Raw genomic sequence first — 17,916 nt, 5'->3', positions numbered from 1 at the left:
TGTGACCAAAGTGTAAGTAGGAGTAGCAAGATATCCCTGTTATCTAGCGTGTTTATGAGACAGAAAAAGAAACCAGCAATCCTACCATCATGCAAAACAGTTACAGGTTTCTGTTTCACAGTCATCTGGCAGGACGGTAGTACTTCCCTGGGTGGTTGCTGTCTACCAACCTACTAGGGTTAGGGGTGTTAATGTTGCAGTTTAAAAACTGTAGTGTAAAGCACCTTTCTGGCAAGACAGTGATGGAGTGAATGATGGTGAAAGTTTTTCTTTTTCGGGCCACCCTGCCTTGGTGGGAATCGGCCAGTGTGATAAAAGAAAAAAAAAATAATAAAAAAAAATATATCTTTAAACGTATAAGAGAAAATTTTAGAAAAGAGTTAATTTTAAATGAGTTCTTGCTAATTAACCAGTTTTACATATTCGGCACGACATATATATCTATATATATTTATATTGGTAAAAAAAAATAGTTTAAAAGATGGGGTGGTAGGGGAAGTGGAATATTCAAATGGCTTCAGGAAGAAATCCAAATATTCTTCCTTGAAGCCTTTTTATCCACTTCACCTAGGTGTATATATATATATGTATATATATATATATATATATATATATATATATATATATATATGTATATATATATATATATATATATGAAACGTTTCCTCATTAAAGATACCCAAGTATATATATATATATATATATATATATATATATATATATATATATATATATATATATATATATATATATATATATATATATATATATATATATATATATATATATATATATATATATATATTTATATGTCGTGCCGAATATGTAAAACTGGTCAATTAGCAAGAACTCATTTAAAATTAAGTCCTTTCTCTAAATCTCTCTTATACGTTTAAAGATATATTTTTTTTCATTTGTGTTAACGTAAAAATTTATAATTTTGCACCAAAAGAATCTTAGAAAACTTACCTAACCTTTTAATAACAATAGCAATTTATTTTAGCCTAATCCAACTAAATATATTTTAGATACGTTTACAATAATTTAATACTAAACAAACACAATGAAATATATTTTTTTTAGTTAGGTTCAGAATGATTTTGGCGAAATTATTGCATACACAAATTTTCACTTGTCCTATATGGCAAGATGAACGTTGCTATTTAAGCCAAGATCGCAAGTTCTGCCTTTTCGGCACGACATATATATATATATATATATATATATATATATATATATATATATATATATATATATATATATATATATATATATATATATGTATATATATATATATATATATATATATATATATATATATATATATATATATATATATATATATATATATATATATATATATATATATATATATATATATATATATATTTTCAACAAGTTGGCCGTCTCCCACCGAGGCAGGGTGACCCAAAAAAGAAAGAAAATCCCCAAAAAGAAAATGCATTCATCATCATTCAACACTTTCACCACACTAATACATATCACTGTTTTTGCAGAGGTGCTCAGAATACAAAAGTTTAGAAGCATATACATATAAAGATACACAACATATCCCTCCAAACTGCCAATATCCCAAACCCCTCCTTTAAAGTACAGGCATTGTACTTCCCATTTCCAGGACTCAAGTCCGACTATACGAAAATAACCTGAATCCCTTCACTAAATATTACCCTGCTCACACTCCAACAGATCGTCAGGTCCCAAGTACCATTCGTCTCCATTCACTCCTATCTAACACGCTCACGCACGCTTGCTGGAAGTCCAAGCCCCTTGCCCACAAAACCTCCTTTACCCCCTCCCTCCAACCCTTTCGAGGACGACCCCTACCTCGCCTTCCTTCCCCTATAGATTTATATGCTTTCCATGTCATTCTACTTTGATCCATTCTCTCTAAATGACCAAACCACCTCAACAACCCCTCTTCTGCCCTCTGACTAATACTTTTATTAATTCCACACCTTTTCCTAATTTCCATACTCCGAATTTTCTGCATAATATTTACACCACACATTGCCCTTAGACAGGACATCTCCACTGCCTCCAACCGTCTCCTCGCTGCTGCATTTACCACCCAAGCTTCACACACATATAAGAGTGTTGGTACTACTATACTTTCATACATTCCCTTCTTTGCCTCCATAGATAACGTTTTTTGACTCCACATATACCTCAACGCACCACTCACCTTTTTTCCCTCATCAATTCTATGATTAACCTCATCCTTCATAAATCCATCCGCCGACACGTCAACTCCCAAGTATCTGAAAACATTTATATATATGTATATATATATATATATATATATATATATATATATATATATATATATATATATATATATATATATATATATATATATATATATATATATGTCGTGCCGAATATGTAAAACTGGTCAATTAGCAAGAACTCATTTAAAATTAAGTCCTTTCTGAAATTTTCTCTTATACGTTTAAAGATATATTTTTTTCATTAATGTTAATGTAAAAGTTTTTAATTTTGCAACAAAAGAATCTTAGAAAACTTACCTAACCTTATTATAGCAAGATCAATTTATTTTAGCCTAACCCAACTAAATATATTTTAGATTTGTTTATAGTAGTTTAATATTAAACAAACACAGTGAAATATATTTTTTTCGTTAGGTTCAAAATGATTTTGGCGAAATTATTGCATACACAAATTTTCACTTGTCCTATATGGCAAGATGAGCGTTGCTATTTAAGTCAAGATCGCAAGTTCTGCCTATTCGGCACGACATATATATATATATATATATATATATATATATATATATATATATATATATATATATATATATATATATATATATATATATATATATATAAAAGTTAGCGTTTTGAATGAGAATCAGGTATAGGAGTGAAGCAGTGTCATCCTACCACTGCACATGACACTGTGCATGTCCCACTGCTGAAAAATTAAACTTATTATTAAGAAGCAAGTATAAAGGTTCCACGCGATGAGAACAGATGAGGGTAATTACACACAGTTACGATGCCTGCGGGTCAGCTAGTTTAGACCCTTTGTAATTTGATAATTGCTCTAATATAAAAAATTAGTTGACAATTTGTGCATTACTCACTAGGTTATTACACGCTAGAATGGTAAATAATGTTTCTAATTCTTTGTTTCTCTTACCCCTTCCCTATTTTTCTTCTATTTTACCTCTCTCTCTCTACATCAATCATCATTTATTCTTTGTTCTTTGCTCCTCCTTCCCACTATCTACGTCCCTTCTTACCTCCATTTCTACATCAGTCATCATCTATTCTTTGCTCCTCGTTCCTTCCTCCCTGTCATTGTTTTTTTCCCCTTGCACCTCATTCCTTTTTGCTGTACCCGTTGTCTTTTTGTTTTTGTCTCTTCCCCTTACTTTATCCCTACCTCTCTCCCTCTCTCTCCCTCTCTCCCTCCCTCCCTGTCCTTCCTCGTACTTTATTCAGCTCGCCCCAAGTTCTGCCTTTTATTCTTCCTTCTTTTTTTCCTTCCTCACACTTCCTCTTTTACTCAAGTTCTCTCGTTTCTTCTATGCTCCCTTATTTCTTTCTTCCCTCCCTTCCTTTCTTAATTTCCAATTTCTTGTTCTTACTGCACTTCCATACTTCCATCTCTCCTCCCTCCCTTCTTTCCTTACGCCTTGTCTCTCCCATTCCTTCCTTCGTTCCTTCTTTCCATCTTCACTCCGCCACTCCTAAGCAAAAGACGAAAATGGAAGAGCTATTGTAGAAGTTCACAAGCACGAAACAACAGTAACAGAAAAATAATTAATCTCTTGCTGTCATTGGTTAATATTTTAAAAATGAGCTTTAAATATGTATGGGTCACAGGGATAATATTACCAAGAGTGCCGCCAGGTTACCAAGAGTGCCGCCAGGTTACCAAGAGTGCCGCCAGGTTACCAAGAGTGCCGCCAGGTTACCAGTCACACGACCTGATGTATAACACACCAGTGTAAAGAATTAGTGGAACACGTTCGTAATGACTACACAAGACTTCTCTTCTTCTTCTTTCAATATAATAATAATAATAATAATAATAATATTATTATTATTATTATTATTATTATTATTAATAATAATATAATAATAATAATAATAATAATAATAATAATAATAATAATAATAATAATAATAATAATAATAATAACAATAATAATAATAATAATAATAATAATAATAATAATAATAATAATAATAATATTATTATTATTATTGTTATTATTATTATTATTATTATTATTATAATAATAATAATAATAATAATAATAATAATAATAATATTATTATTATTATTATTATTATTATTATTATTATTATTATTATTATTATTATTATTATTATTACTATATTAACAAAACACACTAAACCCGTGAGAGTAATTCAACATCCCCAACAAAAGTGCTCGACAGAATGGTTGTTCCTCGAGAAACAACAGCTGAGGTGTGGACTCCAGTCATAATAATACGTAAAGTGGAGGAAGCTCTAATTACGTAAATTACACTGTAACATTTTTTTTTTGTTAATTGTTCTGTGTCTGTCTGATAATTAGACAACGGTGACTGCCGATCCGGCGATGATTCTGCTGTTGTCGACAGTTTTAGAGAGGTTTGATTTAATTGGCGATTTCTGTTCACTTCGCTGTTTGGTTGACACGAATTTCTTACTTTCAAGTAGACATAGGTCTTCGAGGAGGATGTAGACTGTGACCTGACTTATGGCTGCCAGTAGAGCTTGAAGACTGTCTCTACACCTATGACTGCCAATAGAGCTTGTAGCCTGTCTCTAATATGGCTGCCAGTAGAGCTTGTTGACTGTCTCGAGGCTTATGGCTGCCAGTAGAGCTTGTAGATGGTCTTCAGACTTATCGATGCCAGTAAAGCTCTCAAGAGCTCAAGACCTTTATCAAGAACTGAAGATCTTTATCAATGGCTCAAGAACTTGATCAAGAAATCAAGATCTCGATCAAGACTTCAAGATCTTGATCAAGTGCTCAAGATATTTGTCAAGAGAGAAACGTTGTCTCGGTAAAAGCCTCTTGAATAAGCAATATCTTTTAAACACTCTTGTTAGCAGTGCGAAACTGTTTTCAATATTCTTGGAGAGTGTCACTCTCCAAGAATGTTGAAGTGATAAGAATGTATGGGACAACACAGTGTGTAACTACAGTGTGTAACTATCGTGTGTAACTATCGTGTGTAACTATCGTGTGTAACTATCGTGTGTAACTATAGTTTATAACTATAGTGTGTAAATATAGTGTGTAACTATAGTGTGTAACTATAATGTGTAACTATTGTGTATATCTGTAGTGTGTTATAAGTGTGTAACAATACAGCAACCAGTGTAAACACTTGCGTGTGAAACATAGTAAACCAATGTGTGAAAACCAGAGTGTATATTCTATAGTGTAAACTAGAGCATAAAAACAAGAGTTTGAAAAACCAGAGTGGGTAAACCATTGTGTTAACCAGAGTGTGTGTAGACAGCCTGTACTGTCTGCCAGCTTAGTTCATATTTCGCGCCACTCAAGTGCTGCCACCTATAGGCCTTGCCACTTCAGTATGCCCAGACTTGCCTCACTCTCACTCACACAGCGCCTAGCAGCAAGACACAAGGCCTCCCAGCTCTCTCTCGTGGGATGGCCCTGCCCGGGCCATGGGCACAACACACAAGCCTGTGTAACCCACCTACGACTTAACAATAAAGTAAGAAGCCTCCGAAGACATATCATTTCAACTACCCGCTTGCAGCACCTACCAAATAATCTCGTTATAAATGGTAGCAGCGGTGCTCGCATCAGTTGTGTTTGCCTGGAGAGAGGGAGGAAGAGGTATGAAGTCATCTTCACTTCATCACCCTACACAAGAAGCATCCGTCTCTCAACGAGTTATCCTTATGTCGTGTCTGCACGTTTGAGCATCCAGACACAGGTACAAGCAGGATCCAGCCGAAATTTGCCGAAATTCTCCGAGAATTGTAAGTGACCCCACGCTACAGCGTCCCACGCTACAGTGTCCCACGCTGTTTCTCAAGTCACGTGTTCAGCGTCACTTGTATGTGGCTGTTGTTGTTGTTCAGCTCAGCACAGCCGTTTCAGCAAGCCAGAGGTGAGTTTTGTGGTGATTTCTGCGTCCAGTGTGAGTTCTCTACGTATTTGTGGGTGGGGGAGGAGAGGAGAGGAAGTGGCTGTTCCTCACCTTGCCCATGCTCTACCTACTCACGCTCACCCGTCTACCATACACCACTCACCACTGCCCACTCCCTCTGCTGTGTTTTCTGCTGTTTTCCATGTGAATTCATTGCCAGAGCTGTGTATCCGAGTGCCCGAGGCCACTCGAAGCTACGTGGACCAGCATGCCACGTAGATCACGACGCCACGTGGATCCCGACGCCACGTGGGTGTGGGCGATGCCACGTAGATCACGACGCCACGTGGATCACGACGCCACGTGAGTGTCGGCGATGTCACGTGGATCTACCAGCCACGTGAGTTACTAGATGTCCCAGGCCACATGCTGTGGTCTGCTGCCCACATCACATTGACGTCACCCACGATGCTGCCCAACTTCATGACGTCACGATGTCTGCCTAACGTCACCTCGAGATGTCTGCTGACGTCACCTCGAGATGTCTGCTGACGTCACAGTGCTGCTGACATCACCTCGAGATGTCTGCTGACGTCACAGTGCTGCTGACGTCACCTCGAGATGTCTGCTGACGTCAGTGCTGCTGACGTCATCACGCCTGACATCACATGATGTCACATCGAGTGTTTCTAGTAATTATTTTAATATTGTCGAGAAGATTGAGAGAAAATATATGTCGTGTGTTCATTAATTCCTCTCAGTCAGTGTTCTCACATGTTAGTGTACCGCAGGTGTGTAAAGTTTCCGTGTGTCCAGTGAGGTCTGAGCCAGACCTGAGTAGCACCACTGTGTTAAGTCACCCGTGTGACCAGTGTGTTTGACAGCTGATTACTCAGCCCTGAGCGTATGAGCCCCCTTGTACAGAAAGCTTTTATGCTCGTCGCTCGTGATGTTCTGCAGAATCGTACCTGCTACGATTCCCATCGAGATTTGTTTCACTTCACCTCCAGACCTTCAGAGTGCAGTTATATGTAGAGAAACAAGTCTGGGGACGCTTAGACTAACCTCTGCTATAACTCCAACTGCCGAATGATACTCGCCAAGCCGCAGTTAGCCCTGTCGGCAGGCGCTGTGTCAGCCTCGTGTCACAAGCTTCAGTGAGCAGCCTGCACAAAGAAGATGTCACTTTGACTGCTAGCTCTCTCACTGCAGTCTGGTGTATGATGTTACGACTCCCAGATGTTTCGCCCAGTCGTCTCTGCCACGACTCGCTCCACAACTCGCTCCACGCTCGCCGGCAGTGACAGCCCAGCGACAGTACCAGTCGAGAAGTGTCCTCCTGAGTCGCTTGCCAGAAGTCCTGCCCAGTTGCCGAGTTTTGTCGACGCCTCACTCGAGGGCACCAGCATGTCGTGCCCCAGGTTGAGTGAAAACCTGCAGGGACTCTTACGATGTCTGCTTCACCGTTCCAGAGGAGACCGTACCCTGTTACGTCACAGCTCAGCCACAGCGATGTCTCCTGTGTTGCAGTATCTGTCCAGACGCAGGAAGGCGTGCAGTGATGCCCTTCGACGCTCACTGCCTTTGACCACGATGTTTAGCACACCCCACATGTTTTTTCTTCCCTCCCTGTAGGAAGTTTTTTTTCCATGTCCATATGTATATATATGTTTTTATTTTGTGTTCTGTGCCCTGTTCCTACGAGAGAGAGACCGAGTTTCTTTTACTACCAGTAATGTCGCGTCGGGACGACGCTCGGTAGGTGGCCGAGCGTATGTAGACAGCCTGTACTGTCTGCACAGAGAGCCCATGCTGTCTGCCAGCTTAGTTCATATTTCGCGCCACTCAAGTGCTGCCACCTATAGGCCTTGCCACTTCAGTATGCCCAGACTTGCCTCACTCTCACTCACACAGCGCCTAGCAGCAAGACACAAGGCCTCCCAGCTCTCTCTCGTGGGATGGCCCTGCCCGGGCCATGGGCACAACACACAAGCCTGTGTAACCCACCTACGACTTAACAATAAAGTAAGAAGCCTCCGAAGACGTATCATTTAACCACCCGCTACCAGAATACCAAACAAACCCATTATATGTGTTCTTCAATGTTCTTCAGTGTTCTTTATTGTTACTCAGTGTTCTTCAGTATTCTTCATTGATCTTCAGTGTCGTTCAGCATTTCTAAATGTTTTTCAGTGTTCTTCATTGTTCTTCATAAATGTTCTGCAGTGTCACTTGCAAGTGTTCTCCATTCATCCATCTTCTTCTCCTCACTGGCTATCATCATCCTCCCCTCACTGGATATCATCATCTTCCCCTCACTGGCTATCATCATCCTCCCCTCACTGGATATCATCATCTTCCCCTCACTGGCTATCATCATCCTCCCCTCACTGGTTATCATCATCTTCCCCTCACTGGCTATCATCATCCTCCCCTCAATGGCTATCATCATCTTCCACTCACTGGCTACCATCCTCCTCCAATCACTGGCTATCAACATCCTCTCCTCAATGGCTTCCATCCTCCTCTCCTCACTTGCTATCATCAGCCTCCCCTCACTGGCTATCATCATCCTCCTCTCGCTGGCTACCATCCTCCTCCCATCACTGGCTATCACCCTGCTCCCCTCACTGGCTATCATCATCCTCCCCTCACTGGCTACCATTCTCCTCCCCTCACTGACTATCATCAACCTCCCATCACTGGCTACCATCCTCCTCCCCTCACTGGCTATCATCATCATCCTCTCAATGGCTTCCATCCTCCTCTTCTCACTGGCTATCATCCTCCTCCCCTCACTGGCTATCATCATCCTCCTCTCACTGGCTATCATCATCTTCCCCTCACTGGCTATCATCCTCCTCCCCTCACTGACTATCATCAACCTCCCATCATTGGCTACCATCCTCCTCCAATCACTGGCTATCATCATCCTCCCCTCACTGGCTATCATCATCCTCCCCTCACTGGCTATCATCATCCTCCCCTCACTGGCTATCATCATCCTCCCCTCACTGGCTATAATCACCCTCCCCTCACTGGCTTCCCTCCTCCTCCTTTCACTGGCTACCATCCTCCTCCCCTCAATAGCTGTCATCATCCTCCCCTCACTGGCTACCATCCTCCTCCCCTCACTGGCTACCATCCTCCTCCCCTCACTGGCTATAATCATCCTCCCCTCACTGGCTACCATCCTCCTCCCCTCACTGGCTACCATCCTACTCGCCTCACTGGCTATCATCATCCTCCCCTCACTGGCTATCATCATCCTCCCCTCACTGGCTATCATCATCCTCCCCTCACTGGCTTCCATCCTTCTCTCCTCACTGGCTATCATCCTCCTCCCCTCACTGGCTATCATCATCCTCCCCTCACTGGCTTCCATCCTCCTCCCCTCACTGGCTATCATCCTCCTCCCCTCTCTGGCTATCATCATCCTCCCCTCTCTGGCTACCATCCTCTTCCCCTCACTGGCTATCATTATCCTCCCCTCACTGGCTATCATCATCCTCCCCTCACTGGCTACCATCCTCCTCCCCTCACTGGCTACCGTCCTCCTCCCCTCACTGGCTACCATCCTCCTCCCCTCACTGGCTACCATCCTCCTCCCCTTACTAGCTACCATCCTCCTCCCCTCAATGGCTACCATCCTCCTCCCCTCACTGGCTACCATCCTCCTCCCATCACTGGCTACCATCCTCCTCTCCTCACTGGCTACCATCCTCCTCCCCTTAATAGCTACCATCCTCCTCCCCTCAATGGTTACCATCCTCCTCCCCTCACTGGCTTCCCTCCTCCTCCTTTCACTGGCTACCATCCTCCTCCCCTCAATGGCTGTCATCATCCTCCCCTCACTGGCTACCATCCTCCTCTCCTCACTGGCTACCATCCTCCTCCCCTCACTGGCTATAATCATCCTCCCCTCACTGGCTACCATCCTCCTCCCCTCACTGGCTACCATCCTACTCGCCTCACTGGCTATCATCATCCTCCCCTCACTGGCTATCATCATCCTCCCCTCACTGGCTATCATCATCCTACCTTCACTGGCTTCCATCCTTCTGTCCTCACTGGCTATCATCCTCCTCCCCTCACTGGCTATCATCATCCTCCCCTCACTGGCTTCCATCCTCCTCCCCTCACTGGCTATCATCCTCCTCCCCTCTCTGGCTATCATCATCCTCCCCTCTCTGGCTACCATCCTCTTCCCCTCACTGGCTATCATTATCCTCCCCTCACTGGCTATCATCATCCTCCCCTCACTGGCTACCATCCTCCTCCCCTCACTGGCTACCGTCCTCCTCCCCTCACTGGCTACCATCCTCCTCCCCTCACTGGCTACCATCCTCCTCCCCTTACTAGCTACCATCCTCCTCCCCTCAATGGCTACCATCCTCCTCCCCTCACTGGCTACCATCCTCCTCCCATCACTGGCTACCATCCTCCTCTCCTCACTGGCTACCATCCTCCTCCCCTTAGTAGCTACCATCCTCCTCCCCTCAATGGCTACCATCCTCCTCCCCTCACTGGCTTCCATCCTCTTCCCCTCACTGACTATGATGATCCTCCCCTCACTGGCTTCCATCCTCATCCTTTCACTGACTATGATGATCCTCCCTTCACTGGCTATCATCATCCTCCCCTCACTGGCTATCATCATCCTCCTCTCACTGGCTACCATCCTCCTCCCCTCACTGGCTAACATCCTTCTATCCTCACTGGCTATCATCATCCTCCCCTCACTGTCTATCATCATCCTTCCCTCACTGGCTACCATCCTCCACCCCTCACTGGCTATCATCATCCTTCACTCACTGGCTATCATCATCCTCCCCTCACTGGCTATCATCATCCTCCCCTCGCTGGCTTCCATCCTCCTCCCCTCACTGGCTATCATCCTCCTCCCCTCACTGGCTATCATCATCCTCCCCTCACTGGCTACCATCCTCTTGCCCTCACTGGCTATCATTATCCTCCCCTCACTGGCTATCATCATCCTCTCCTCACTGGCTACCATCCTCCTCCCCTCACTGGCTACCGTCCTCTTCCCCTCACTGGCTACCATCCTCCTCCCCTCACTGGTTACCATCCTCCTCCCCTTACTAGCTACCATCATCCTCCCCTCACTGGCTACCATCCTCTTGCCCTCACTGTCTGTCATCATCCTCCCCTCACTGGCTATCATCATCCTCCTCTCACTGGCTACCATCCTCCTCCCCTCACTGGCTATCATCCATCTATCCTCACTGGCTATCATCATCCTCCCCTCACTGGCTATCATCATCCTCCCCTCACTGTTTATCATCATCCTTCCCTCACTGGCTACCATCCTCCACCCCTCACTGGCTATCATCATCCTTCACTCACTGGCTATCATCATCCTCCTCTCACTAGCAACCATCCTCCTCCTCTCACTGTCTACCATCCTCCTCCCATCACTGGCTGCCATCCCCTTCCCCTCACTTGCAACCATCCTCCTCCCCTCACTGGCAACCATCCTCCTACCATCACTGGCTGCCATCCCCTTCCCCTCACTGGCTACCATCCTTCTCCACTTACTAGCTATCATCTCATCCTCGCCTCACTGGCTACCATCCTCCTCCCCTCACTGGGTACCATCTCCTTCCCCTCACTGTCTACCATCCTCCTCCCCTAACTGTCTACCATCCTCCTCCCCTTACTAGCTATCATCCACCTCGTCCTCTCACTTGCTACCATCCTCCTCCCCTAACTAGCTATCATCCACCTCGTCCCCTCACTTGCTACCATCCTGCTCCCGTCACTGGCTATCATCTATCTCTCCTCACTGGTTATCATCCTCCTCCCTCCACTAGCTATCATCCATCTCTCCTCACTGGTTATCATCCTCCTCCCCTCTCACTGGGTGCCATCTTCGTCCCCTTCACTGGCTGCCATCGTCCTCCTCTCTCTGGCCACCATCCTCCTTCCCTCTCTGGCTTTCAGCTTACTACCCTTACTGGCTACCATCCTCCTCCCCTCACTGGCTTCCATCCTCCTCCTTTCACTGGCTACCATAATCCTCCCCTCAATGGCTGTCATCATCCTCCCCTCACTGGCTACCATCCTCCTCCCCTCACTGGCTACCATCCTCCTCCCCTCACTGGCTATCATCATCCTCCCCTCACTGGCTACCATCCTCCTCCCATCACTGGCTACCATCCTCCTCGCCTCCCTGGCTATCATCATCCTCCCCTCACTGGCTATCATCATCCTCCCCTCGCTGGCTTCCATCCTTCTCTCCTCACTGGCTATCATCCTCCTCCCCTCACTGGCTATCATCATCCTCCCCTCACTGGCTTCCATCCTCCTCCCCTCACTGGCTATCATCCTCCTCCCCTCTCTGGCTATCATCATCCTCCCCTCACTGGCTACCATCCTCTTCCCCTCACTAGCTATCATTATCCTCCCCTCTCTGGCTATCATCATCCTCCCCTCACTGGCTACCATCCTCCTCCCCTCACTGGCTACCATCCTCCTCCCCTTACTAGCTACCATCCTCCTCCCCTCAATGGCTACCATCCTCCTCCCCTCACTGGCTACCATCCTCCTGCCATCACTGGCTACCATCCTCCTCTCCTCACTGGCTACCATCCTCCTCCCCTTAGTAGCTACCATCCTCCTCCCCTCAATGGCTACCATCCTCCTCCCCTCACTGGCTTCCATCCTCTTCCCCTCACTGACTATGATGATCCTTCCCTCACTGGCTTCCATCCTCATCCCTTCACTGACTATGATGATCCTCCCCTCACTGGCTATCATCATCCTCCCCTCACTGGCTATCATCATCCTCCTCTCACTGGCTACCATCCTCCTCCCCTCACTTGCTATCATCCTTCTATCCTCACTGGCTATCATCATCCTCTCCTCACTGGCTATCATCATCCTCCCCTCACTGTCTATCATCATCCTTCCCTCACTGGCTACCATCCTCCACCCCTCACTGGCTGTCATCATCCTTCACTCACTGGCTATCATCATCCTCCCCTCACTGGCTATCATCATCCTCCCCTCACTGGCTTCCATCCTCCTCCCCTCACTGGCTATCATCCTCCTCCCCTCACTGGCTATCATCCTCCTCCCCTCACTGGCTACCATCCTCTTGCCCTCACTGGCTATCATTATCCTCCCCTCACTGGCTATCATCATCCTCCCCTCACTGGCTACCATCCTCCTCCCCTCACTGGCTACCGTCCTCTTCCCCTCACTGGCTACCATCCTCCTCCCCTCACTGGTTACCATCCTCCTCCCCTTACTAGCTACCATCCTCCTCCCCTCACTGGCTACCATCCTCCTCCCCTCACTGGCTACCATCCTCCTCCCCTCACTGGCTACCATCCTCCTCTCCTCACTGGCTACCATCCTCCTCCCCTTAATAGCTACCATCCTCTTCCCCTCAATGGCTACCATCCTCCTCCCCTCACTGGCTTCCATCCTCTTCCCCTCACTGACTATGATTATCCTCCCCTCACTGGCTTCCATCCTCCTCCCTTCACTGACTATGATGATCCTCCCCTCACTGGCTATCATCATCCTCCCCTCACTGGCTATCATCATCCTCCTCTCACTGGCTACCATCCTCCTCCCCTCACTGGCTATCATCCATCTATCCTCACTGGCTATCATCCTCCTCCCCTCACTGGCTATCATCATCCTCCCCTCACTGGCTTCCATCCTCCTCCCCTCACTGGCTATCATCCTCCTCCCCTCTCTGCCTATCATCATCCTCCCCTCACTGGCTACCATCCTCTTCCCCTCACTGGCTATCATTATCCTCCCCTCTCTGGCTATCATCATCCTCCCCTCACTGGCTACCATCCTCCTCCCCTCACTGGCTACCGTCCTCCTCCCCTCACTGGCTACCATCCTCCTCCCCTCACTGGCTACCATCCTCCTCCCCTTACTAGCTACCATCCTCATCCCCTCAATGGCTACCATCCTCCTCCCCTCACTGGCTACCATCCTCCTGCCATCACTGGCTACCATCCTCCTCTCCTCACTGGCTACCATCCTCCTCCCCTTAGTAGCTACCATCCTCCTCCCCTCAATGGCTACCATCCTCCTCCCCTCACTGGCTTCCATCCTCTTCCCCTCACTGACTATGATGATCCTCCCCTCACTGGCTTCCATCCTCATCCCTTCACTGACTATGATGATCCTCCCCTCACTGGCTATCATCATCCTCCCCTCACTGGCTACCATCCTCCTCCCCTCACTGGCTACCATCCTCCTCCCCTCACTGGCTACCATCCTCCTCTCCTCACTGGCTACCATCCTCCTCCCCTTAGTAGCTACCATCCTCTTCCCCTCAATGGCTACCATCCTCCTCCCCTCACTGGCTTCCATCCTCTTCCCCTCACTGACTATGATGATCCTCCCCTCACTGGCTTCCATCCTCCTCCCTTCACTGACTATGATGATCCTCCCCTCACTGGCTATCATCCTCCTCCCCTCTCTGGCTATCATCATCCTCCCCTCTCTGGCTACCATCCTCTTCCCCTCACTGGCTATCATTATCCTCCCCTCACTGGCTATCATCATCCTCCCCTCACTGGCTACCATCCTCCTCCCCTCACTGGCTACCGTCCTCCTCCCCTCACTGGCTACCATCCTCCTCCCCTCACTGGCTACCATCCTCCTCCCCTTACTAGCTACCATCCTCCTCCCCTCAATGGCTACCATCCTCCTCCCCTCACTGGCTACCATCCTCCTCCCATCACTGGCTACCATCCTCCTCTCCTCACTGGCTACCATCCTCCTCCCCTTAGTAGCTACCATCCTCCTCCCCTCAATGGCTACCATCCTCCTCCCCTCACTGGCTTCCATCCTCTTCCCCTCACTGACTATGATGATCCTCCCCTCACTGGCTTCCATCCTCATCCTTTCACTGACTATGATGATCCTCCCTTCACTGGCTATCATCATCCTCCCCTCACTGGCTATCATCATCCTCCTCTCACTGGCTACCATCCTCCTCCCCTCACTGGCTAACATCCTTCTATCCTCACTGGCTATCATCATCCTCCCCTCACTGTCTATCATCATCCTTCCCTCACTGGCTACCATCCTCCACCCCTCACTGGCTATCATCATCCTTCACTCACTGGCTATCATCATCCTCCCCTCACTGGCTATCATCATCCTCCCCTCGCTGGCTTCCATCCTCCTCCCCTCACTGGCTATCATCCTCCTCCCCTCACTGGCTATCATCATCCTCCCCTCACTGGCTACCATCCTCTTGCCCTCACTGGCTATCATTATCCTCCCCTCACTGGCTATCATCATCCTCTCCTCACTGGCTACCATCCTCCTCCCCTCACTGGCTACCGTCCTCTTCCCCTCACTGGCTACCATCCTCCTCCCCTCACTGGTTACCATCCTCCTCCCCTTACTAGCTACCATCATCCTCCCCTCACTGGCTACCATCCTCTTGCCCTCACTGTCTGTCATCATCCTCCCCTCACTGGCTATCATCATCCTCCTCTCACTGGCTACCATCCTCCTCCCCTCACTGGCTATCATCCATCTATCCTCACTGGCTATCATCATCCTCCCCTCACTGGCTATCATCATCCTCCCCTCACTGTTTATCATCATCCTTCCCTCACTGGCTACCATCCTCCACCCCTCACTGGCTATCATCATCCTTCACTCACTGGCTATCATCATCCTCCTCTCACTAGCAACCATCCTCCTCCTCTCACTGTCTACCATCCTCCTCCCATCACTGGCTGCCATCCCCTTCCCCTCACTTGCAACCATCCTCCTCCCCTCACTGGCAACCATCCTCCTACCATCACTGGCTGCCATCCCCTTCCCCTCACTGGCTACCATCCTTCTCCACTTACTAGCTATCATCTCATCCTCGCCTCACTGGCTACCATCCTCCTCCCCTCACTGGGTACCATCTCCTTCCCCTCACTGTCTACCATCCTCCTCCCCTAACTGTCTACCATCCTCCTCCCCTTACTAGCTATCATCCACCTCGTCCTCTCACTTGCTACCATCCTCCTCCCCTAACTAGCTATCATCCACCTCGTCCCCTCACTTGCTACCATCCTGCTCCCGTCACTGGCTATCATCTATCTCTCCTCACTGGTTATCATCCTCCTCCCTCCACTAGCTATCATCCATCTCTCCTCACTGGTTATCATCCTCCTCCCCTCTCACTGGGTGCCATCTTCGTCCCCTTCACTGGCTGCCATCGTCCTCCTCTCTCTGGCCACCATCCTCCTTCCCTCTCTGGCTTTCAGCTTACTACCCTTACTGGCTACCATCCTCCTCCCCTCACTGGCTTCCATCCTCCTCCTTTCACTGGCTACCATCCTCCTCCCCTCAATGGCTGTCATCATCCTCCCCTCACTGGCTACCATCCTCCTCCCCTCACTGGCTACCATCCTCCTCCCCTCACTGGCTATCATCATCCTCCCCTCACTGGCTACCATCCTCCTCCCATCACTGGCTACCATCCTCCTCGCCTCCCTGGCTATCATCATCCTCCCCTCACTGGCTATCATCATCCTCCCCTCGCTGGCTTCCATCCTTCTCTCCTCACTGGCTATCATCCTCCTCCCCTCACTGGCTATCATCATCCTCCCCTCACTGGCTTCCATCCTCCTCCCCTCACTGGCTATCATCCTCCTCCCCTCTCTGGCTATCATCATCCTCCCCTCACTGGCTACCATCCTCTTCCCCTCACTAGCTATCATTATCCTCCCCTCTCTGGCTATCATCATCCTCCCCTCACTGGCTACCATCCTCCTCCCCTCACTGGCTACCATCCTCCTCCCCTTACTAGCTACCATCCTCCTCCCCTCAATGGCTACCATCCTCCTCCCCTCACTGGCTACCATCCTCCTGCCATCACTGGCTACCATCCTCCTCTCCTCACTGGCTACCATCCTCCTCCCCTTAGTAGCTACCATCCTCCTCCCCTCAATGGCTACCATCCTCCTCCCCTCACTGGCTTCCATCCTCTTCCCCTCACTGACTATGATGATCCTTCCCTCACTGGCTTCCATCCTCATCCCTTCACTGACTATGATGATCCTCCCCTCACTGGCTATCATCATCCTCCCCTCACTGGCTATCATCATCCTCCTCTCACTGGCTACCATCCTCCTCCCCTCACTTGCTATCATCCTTCTATCCTCACTGGCTATCATCATCCTCTCCTCACTGGCTATCATCATCCTCCCCTCACTGTCTATCATCATCCTTCCCTCACTGGCTACCATCCTCCACCCCTCACTGGCTGTCATCATCCTTCACTCACTGGCTATCATCATCCTCCCCTCACTGGCTATCATCATCCTCCCCTCACTGGCTTCCATCCTCCTCCCCTCACTGGCTATCATCCTCCTCCCCTCACTGGCTATCATCCTCCTCCCCTCACTGGCTACCATCCTCTTGCCCTCACTGGCTATCATTATCCTCCCCTCACTGGCTATCATCATCCTCCCCTCACTGGCTACCATCCTCCTCCCCTCACTGGCTACCGTCCTCTTCCCCTCACTGGCTACCATCCTCCTCCCCTCACTGGTTACCATCCTCCTCCCCTTACTAGCTACCATCCTCCTCCCCTCACTGGCTACCATCCTCCTCCCCTCACTGGCTACCATCCTCCTCCCCTCACTGGCTACCATCCTCCTCTCCTCACTGGCTACCATCCTCCTCCCCTTAGTAGCTACCATCCTCTTCCCCTCAATGGCTACCATCCTCCTCCCCTCACTGGCTTCCATCCTCTTCCCCTCACTGACTATGATTAT

This window comes from Cherax quadricarinatus, chromosome 71, assembly GCF_038502225.1.
Source record: "Cherax quadricarinatus isolate ZL_2023a chromosome 71, ASM3850222v1, whole genome shotgun sequence".
NCBI classification, from domain to species: domain Eukaryota; kingdom Metazoa; phylum Arthropoda; class Malacostraca; order Decapoda; family Parastacidae; genus Cherax; species Cherax quadricarinatus.
The sequence above is the reverse complement of the archived record's forward strand: the minus strand, read 5'-3'. Positions refer to the sequence as shown.